General features: G+C 35.5%; 1 protein-coding gene across 5 annotated transcripts in view; it reads right to left on the bottom strand.

The window, feature by feature from the left end:
- Nucleotides 1-1,221: 1,221 nt before the first annotated feature.
- The window catches only part of SLC35F5 (solute carrier family 35 member F5), a 31,103-nt gene continuing 23,740 nt past the window's right edge, over nt 1,222-8,584 (bottom strand). For all 5 annotated transcript variants that reach the window (XM_039712791.1, XM_039712876.1, XM_039713032.1 and 2 more), the window contains one exon: nt 1,222-7,793. The gene's annotated coding sequence lies outside the window, so the exon portion shown is untranslated. The remainder of the gene's footprint in view (nt 7,794-8,584) is intronic.

Below are 8,584 nucleotides of genomic sequence, written 5' to 3'. Positions count from 1 at the left end.
AAACTCACTTTTGACCCCAGCTCCAGTGATTTTTTTTTTCTTAACTGATGATATAGAACATGTTAAGCAGTAACCCCAACCAAATACCAATTCCTGTTAAGAAAATAAGATTTATAATCTTTATTGTTTACTTACATATAATAAATATAATACAGAACAAAAACATCACACCCATTGATTGTATTACACAGGCTGTTAATCAGAATACATTACATTTTCTTTTCATTAGCCCTTTTATAGGGTTTTGGTACTGGATATCAAGAATTTCAATTTATAAACCTTTTAACATAAAAACAATCTTCCAATTTCCACCTTCATGCATGTTTCAAATATTCATATATATACTGGTTTTGTTAAAAATATATAAGCACTGTTCAGTATTTGCAATATAGGACTTCAATTTTCATTCATTAGATCTCTACTAATATAGAGAATTTCAAAATAATTAATAGCTTAAATCTGATTTTAATTAAAAATACTTATTCTATATTTTTTATTTAACTGACCTCCCATCAGAAAATGAAGTGACTGGACAAAGACACCCCAGGCAAAAGCCGCTGTTCACTTTTAGAGAACAAAGGGTAAAAGCTCTGCTTCTTGCTTCAGCTGCATTATCCTGGAATAATGGAGACACAATTTGGTATAAAGAGGGCAGGAGGAAACCAGAGTTTCTGAAGAGATATGCATCTCCATTTCAGATTTACCACTGCCATCCTGCTGTTTTCTTGGCTTAAAAATCACTGCATCAAACCCTGATATATGTTTTTCTCTGCATGAATATCCTTGCCATTAAATGGAAATTAGATTAAAATGCTACATTTCTTTTTTATCAAAAATAGATCAAGGTTTAACACACTCTGAAATCAGGTTTTCAAGTGCAAATGCAATACACATCAGCAATTCAGGTTCTGCTTTCACCAAGGAAAACGGTTAGAAGATGATGCATAAAGATGTTTCACAGAGGATACTTGGATATCTGGAACTTGCTGTGCTCCCAGAACATCTGAATTATCAGCAAACTGTACAGACTTCAGGGGAAAAAAAAGTTTTCTTCAGGTGAAAGCTCTTCAGTTAAAGCAGCTTCCCCTTTAAAAGCGTAACTGAGAATTCCCTGAAAGTCAGTACAAAATGCAACACCAGAACAACCACCAAAAAACTATGACTGGTTTTGTGCATCCGCTCAGATGTCAGGAGTTTCCCAGCTCCAAGTTTCAAAAGCAGTTTTGTTTTACTAATATCTACTCCAAAGAGACCTTACACGAATTTTTAATCATAACAAACTTCCCTTCAGCTCTACAATGCTGAAGTTGTACCTCAGAGTACATTTCTCTAATTCCATTCAGGTAATGTCAACTCCAACACCTGGCTGCACTTTCCACGTAGCCCTGTGTAAACAGCCTCTCATGAGTGCCAACTGACAGAGCATTCCTTTGTAACTGCATTGGATGGACTTCAAAAAAACCAAACCACAAACAAAAAATCTAAGTCTCCACATACAATTGTTTTCTATGGGGTTTTTTTTGTTTTTTTTGTTTGTTTTTTTATTTTAACAATCACAGGGCTTAATTTAAGCCTTCAGCTTCAATATGAAATGATTATTTAAAATACCCAGACAGAGATAAATCCAATAAACTACTGCCTATGTGGAATTTAGCTATGCAAGAAATTACCCCAATGATTTTACAGCATATGCTTCCTATTTTCCTAATATTCTTGATTTTCAATTAACATTTCTGTCTAAAATCCTAAATATTTTTAGGTATTTTTTTCTTTTTCTTCAATAGGAAAGTGACATTGGTTGGAAAGCCTCTGCTGTTCCCCTAGCAGTAGGAAAAAGTAGACTCTAAAATATTTTAGAAATTACTCATTCTGGCAGCAGAACTAACTTAACTGGTATGCAAGAGGTCAGATTTAGGCAGAAGAGAAGCATCACCTGTGACACACACAAGGAAGACTTGTGGAGTGACCACATCAGTAACACATTGACTGGTATCACTGATAAAAATACAGTCATTTGCATATAATAAAATCAGTTCTGTGCTAAATGGCTAATTCCCCTCAGCTTGATAAGTATGGGAGTTTGACTGGTTTTATCTGGTTGGATTTCTGAAATAAATTTTAAAAAGGGGGTAAAAAAGGAACCTATGTGAAGAACTATAGAATAAACAGCCCTGATTTTTTTTTTCTGAGACCATTTCAGTATCCAGTCATATTTCTTTTGTGGAACATGAAGAAAGTTTGTGCATCTTCCCTGAAAAAATCTTCAGAAGTTCATTAATAAAAGAAAGGGAATATTGGATGCAACTTCATAAACTGAGATGCAGTTAAAGGACTGGGAACTTGTAGAACTAAACAGCTGCTTTCTACAAAAATCCCCAGAGAAAAGCCCTTTATGCTTTTTAAAAGTAGGAAGTGAAAGCCAGATGAAATTCTGGATGCATTCCACATTGTGACAGGCATATCCAGAAAAAGTCTGATTACCTACTAACACCAGATGTAATGACAAGAGTGAGAACACAGATCTCTAAGTAGTCACATCACATGTCAGATTTACGGTTTATGTCAGATTTCTAACACCACAGAGGACTAGGGCAGTCAAAATACAATTACACTGGCTTTACCTAGAGAGGAAATTCACTTTGCAATGAATGCAACAGGGCATGGAAATGGAAATGTCAAAGCAGAAATCATCAAGAGGAAGCTGATGCTCAAGGCTGATGACTATGATCACATGTTCCCACTATGGACAAAAGAAGTACACAGCAAAGTGCAGGGGTTAATATTTCTCATGCTGCTGATTTTAAACAAAAGTCACTTAGCAAGACAAATTCACCTTCTAAATAATTAAGCTGCACACTGGCTATGTGGAAATACCTTTTGTGACCAGTAACAGTAAAGTGTTTACCATCTTTACCAGCACTAAAACCCCTCCATTTATATTACTGAGGTCTTAAAGCAAACCACTCCAAACACATGCTGCAGACAGAAATACTGCAAAGGCATAAAGGTCAACCTGACTGCAGAGTACTTTTCAATAAAGTTTTACTTTATTAATGCTGGCTATGACTCTTGTGGGCTTTGGATCAGGTCCCATTCTGGCCAAAGTAAGTTTACTGGAAAAACAAAAAATCCCCGAAAGTGATGACACTTTTTAAAAATTTAATGATATATTTATGTTAGAGATTTATACTGATCTATCCCAGAATCAGATAAGGTATTATTACAGCACTGCCTAACCCTGAAAGTTAATGTCACTGTCATGCCAGAAATGCAGCTTCAAAATCAGCAGAGTAACTATTCATTTCTATGGCAAAGAGGACAATTAAGGAGAAAATCACACACATTTCATCACCTTAGAATGTTACTCCTTGGAGAAACATCCAAAGTGTTGGGCAGAGTAAATTTTATGGACATCTTTAAATGCTCTTAACATTCTCATCATGATTTGCCTGATAAGCCTAAGGAAATTCAACATGGAAATTACATGATGTGAAATGTTTGAGTGAAACCTGGAAATGTTAGTGATTGTAAAAGCAAGAATTAATTACTGGCTCTCACAACATATGGTATCATCCATATTTCCCTGAGAAATCATGCCCTGAAATGATCATGTAAAACAAAATACAACATTAATGAAATCGTGGATTAGACAGGGAAAAATGCATAACAATAGTTTATGAATCACTTAAATGCTACTGGAGTTATAACTATAAAATCACAGGCTACATGTGACAGCCAGAATAGAAATGGTAACTAACTCAAAACTTACACCAAGTAAAGGAAACTGATTTAAAGTACCATCCTACAGTTAGTCATATAACCCAACACTGTGCTATTAACATGAATTTGTTGATTTTTGAGCATGCCAGTTCTTCACTTTATTTACACTCTGCCTTTCTGAAGCCCATTTCCATAAGAAATTCAAAGTGTGTCCATAAACTCAGCCTATCCCCAAAATTTAACTGGTTTTCCCTGTCCTCTGATAGCTCAGTTTAGCTCAGTAACATAATTTCCCTAAAACAGGAGGATCTTCAGTAGGGAATAGAAAAGACAACATTCAAGATTAAGAAAAATGGAACCAAGAATTACAAAGAAATAATTTTGCCACCTTATTTAAAGCCATCACAGCTGTGAATAGCAGTACCTAGGCAGGAGTATTGTCACAGGAATGACAAAATACAGCAGCACACACCAAGAAAAGCAATTTGCAAGCCCTCCTGTTTTTGTTAGTACATTCCAAGGAGGTCTGCCACAAACAGACCAAGAATCCCCTGCAGTTCCCTGGGTTGAACAACAGCCCTGCTCAACACCCACTGTCCACAAATACCCACAGGGACACCCAGGCTGTGCCTCAGCCTCCAGCTTCTGAGTTTGTGTGCAGTCCCTGCAGCCCAGCCACACCAGTCCTGTCCTACAGGCATTCCCAGAGGCCAGAAGCCAAGAGGCAGGATGCAGTAAACACTGGGAAAGCCAAAGAGCAAGGCCTCAGTCCCTTCAGGAGCACTGATGTTCCCCAGACTTTGTTACAGAGGTGGCATTTCCATCCCTTGCTGAACCAGCACTACATCTGCAGCAGCCCCTTGCAGGGAACACATTTTCAGTATGACTGAACCCCAACACAAAGTGGCCAGAAAAACTGAAATCCTTTTCTGCCTTTGAAGTGCAGCACACTGCTTATCAAACTAGGCAAGACTCACCAAAACCCTAAAAGCAAAGCCATGCTCTGTAGCTTTTGGCAAATTATCATAATTTCCTTCATATATAAAAACCAAACAGCTCCAAAACCTCAACTGCACACAGAAGAAATTGCTGGTTGTCTCAAAGGATTACAGGAATGAATTCAACTGTTTGACAGAGCAACACGTAGCATTCATTCCCCATTTTGCAGGCCTGGGAAATCACTGTTCCTTAACCACTGAGTGACAATCAGAGAAATGCTCAACATTATTTTTCTAAAGCATATGTGGTTCCTACAAGAAGTAAGTCAGAATGAAGCCATTCCCAAATTGAAACAGTAACAGCAATGACAATATACCCTACCACACCGAGGTAAAGTATTCATGAGAGAGCTCCTTCACATTCCAGTTGTGCCACAGGGAAGAAAAACCCAGCACATCTCCATTGCATCAGAGGTACCTGAGAATCAAAGCTAAATCTCTTGTGCATTTACCAAGCATCCATTAGAGAGCTATGCAATTTACATTTCAAATCAGACATTTATCTTTATAAAATATCATTGTACTAAAAATCACAAGGTTTTGTAGAAAAAACTCCATCACATTCTATTAAATGCAGGAACAATGTTATATGTCATAGCTTCTGTAATTAAAAGTGTAACACGTTTCCTGTAACTACAGGGGCACCACTGTTTAAAAATCCTTTCAGCAAGGACAGTTTGTTTTGTTCCTACTATTTAAAGAATTGTAATTTAATGCAAAAACACAGCTTAAGCTACCTAGTGCCACAAGATAAAAATATCTCATATCTTATTAAAAAAAATAACACATTTTTGTGAAAAACATTTGGAAAGCCCTGACTGAATGTACTGAATGTTCTTCAACATTCCTGGGGTCAGAGACAGAAGAATATTCTCTCAGTACTTCTTTTCTTAACCTCTCAAACTAATGAATAATGAAAATTAACAGTCATATACATGGGAGGCTGTGATGATCTTTAAGCCATGAACATAAGGGCAAATATAAATAACAAATGTGTATTTGACATTACAGATCCAATCCTGTTTGCACGACCAATTGCAGAAAACAGTCATAGAAAATTTTGCTACAAATACTGCCATTGCCCATCTGAAAGCAAACTTGGTTTTCCCAGGCTTAATGCACTGATGCCACAAGTCCCAGCTGATTCAAATTTGGAGTTAATGCCTGGTATCAAATATTCTGCAGTATCTTATTAAACATTTCACTAACTGAAAAGAAACTTTTTTTTAACTGTGAGTAGGCATTAATGATACTTTTTGAAAAAATGTTAAAGTAAACATCCTCTAATTTTGTCAAAATTTTGAAGGACAAATCCAAAACCCAAGGAAACTCCACTGATCAAAAGCTGCCTGAAAATGCTACCAAAATAAAATTAGTTCAACATACTGCATTTGCAACCCCTCTGCTTGTGGGGTTTGGAAATTAAACTGTGAAATTTAATTGACTTTCTTGTCTCTTTTGGGTTTGGGATTTTGTTGTGGTTGTTTTGGGGTTTTTTAAATTCCTATTTAGGGTCCAAAAATTACTTACTATCTCATCTTAAAGACATGCCTCAGATCACCAAAGTTTGTAGTGCAATCCAGTATTAAAAACAAGAAAGAACAACTTGATAAAGGTAAAATATGTGAACAGAATAGCCCCAGGTTCATTTTGTCTTCCTACTCTACACACATTTCTTATATTAAATTCCAGCTGCTGCCTTGAATTCTTCTATAAATGTGGAGCTCAAGCATGTTGCTTTCCTGCATTACCTCTTAAATAATAATTTTATTACCAAAACACCAAAATTGCTTTTGGGAGGATCATTACTGAGTGCCAAAACATGAACAAGCATTTCTGCTATGTCATCCTTCTATATTTGTGTGGAAGGACAGTAGAAATACCCTACATTATTAATAACCTTGTTATGTGGAAGAAAATACTCCTGGCTAAAAATCCATCTTACATTCATTATAAAAAAACTCAAATCCATCAAAAACCAAAATTAACTTTGATCTAAGTGTCTCATAGGCCAGAAGCTGAAAAATGGCATTGACTAATTTCAAATATTCCTGAATATAATTATAATAGCTTCTCTGGATTCAAAAGGATTAAACACTGCAGTGGAAGGAAGATAATTATCAGTTTTAGAATAAATTTATTAATACAGCTGGGGGGAAAGAAAAATCAATGCAAACACCTTTCCTCTTCATATTGCTTAGCAGATTAGTGTAGTGCCAACCCACTGATTGAGAACTTTCACAATTAATTTGATCTCTTTCACAATGTGGCAGCTACACCTGAAAATTTTCATGTCTGAGAGACAGCTGGGATTGAGAGTGGGTTACAGAACCAGTCTGTTTTAAACCATGTATAAGAATGTATACCCAAATGTACTGTAATTAGAAATATTTTACTATTCACTGGAATTTTAGGCATTCCTGATTGTTGGGCAATTTTTTTGATTTTTAAACATCAGCACCCATTGCCATTACAAGGCTACTCAAAATGGCCTAAGACATTATATATGTAGTGTTCTAGGACCATACAAAGATCCTGCCTCAGTAATTATAGGAATGCACTTAATAAATTATTTTTCTATTTTCATCTATTAATATGCAAATAGTTTATACAACATAAAAAATTTAATTTGTACCTACTACAGGTAACATATCTATTCAGCTTTTCATCTGAAAGCCTGTAAGACTTGATGACCTGCAAACTTATTTACAAAACTCATTTTAAAGTATCTTTTAAAAATAATATTGTCCAGCATTTAACAAAATTGTGACTTAAAAAAAGAAAGAAATCACTTAACAGCATTTGCTTTCTTGATTTTGTCAAGTAATGTCACCAGCTCAAGTGTTATAAGGCAGGTTGGTTGCTCAGATGGACTAAGACTCCCATGGTGACAGGCATGTAGAGATCTATTCATTTATAAAATCAGATGAAAGCAAGAAAGAGAAAAAGTTTAGAGTTTCAAAAGAACTGAAACTTCTTATTTTTACTACAAATTCAGAATAGGCACTGAAACATGATTCCTTAGGGACTCTTCCAGAAGATTGTCTCTTCGCTGGGCATCAGTCCATTTTTAAACTAAGAAGAAGAAGAAGAAAAAAATTATCAGGGGTGCATAACTCAGGATTACAAATGAGAAATTACCATAAGTATTTGTTTTCATCTTACTAACAAACAAAATAAACTCCATGTCTTAAGACATCACAATTACTGTTTTGGTTAGAATATTTTTAATTATTTATTATTTATTTATTTTTAATTATTATTATTTATTTATTAGATTAAAGCAACATTGGAAAATAAAAAATTCTGCACACATTATTGAAAACCCTGAAGTGCAGGGCTAGGAGAGTTCTAAACTTTGTCTGCTTTAATGCTCCAGGCCAGTACTGACAAACCATGTAATGTTCCTTTTAGTATTTGTGCAACCTCCTATTAAAAGTGGGATATTTTGCAAACTATTTAGCTAGTCTAGTCTACTTTCCCTATGCTTACCATGAGAAATATTTAGTCTAATATTTAATGGAATTTACCAACTTAATTCTTGTCATCCACAAACACAAGGGCTCCTTTCCACTTTCTGGACCAGTAATGATAAAGTCTGGTGTTCTTTAAACTTCCCTGAATGGTTGGTGTTTTTCATGAGCTGCAGCAGCCCAAAATGAGACCCCAACAGCATTAAAGAGTGAATTAAATACTTCAGATGTCTTCCAAACACACCACCCATGCCAAGAAGTTGTATGGCTCTTCTGGTGTATTGAATCACATCCAGTTTTGGATGAACTTTGTAATACTCTTAGTAAAAAACTACATTTCAAAAGCATTGACCAAGAACTGTGAGAATAATGCTTGGCAACAAGTAGTAGTAA

Source organism: Passer montanus, unplaced genomic scaffold (assembly GCF_014805655.1).
Source record: "Passer montanus isolate IOZ18808 unplaced genomic scaffold, ASM1480565v1 scaffold1, whole genome shotgun sequence".
NCBI classification, from domain to species: Eukaryota; Metazoa; Chordata; class Aves; order Passeriformes; family Passeridae; genus Passer; species Passer montanus.
The sequence above is the reverse complement of the archived record's forward strand: the minus strand, read 5'-3'. Positions and strand labels throughout refer to the sequence as shown.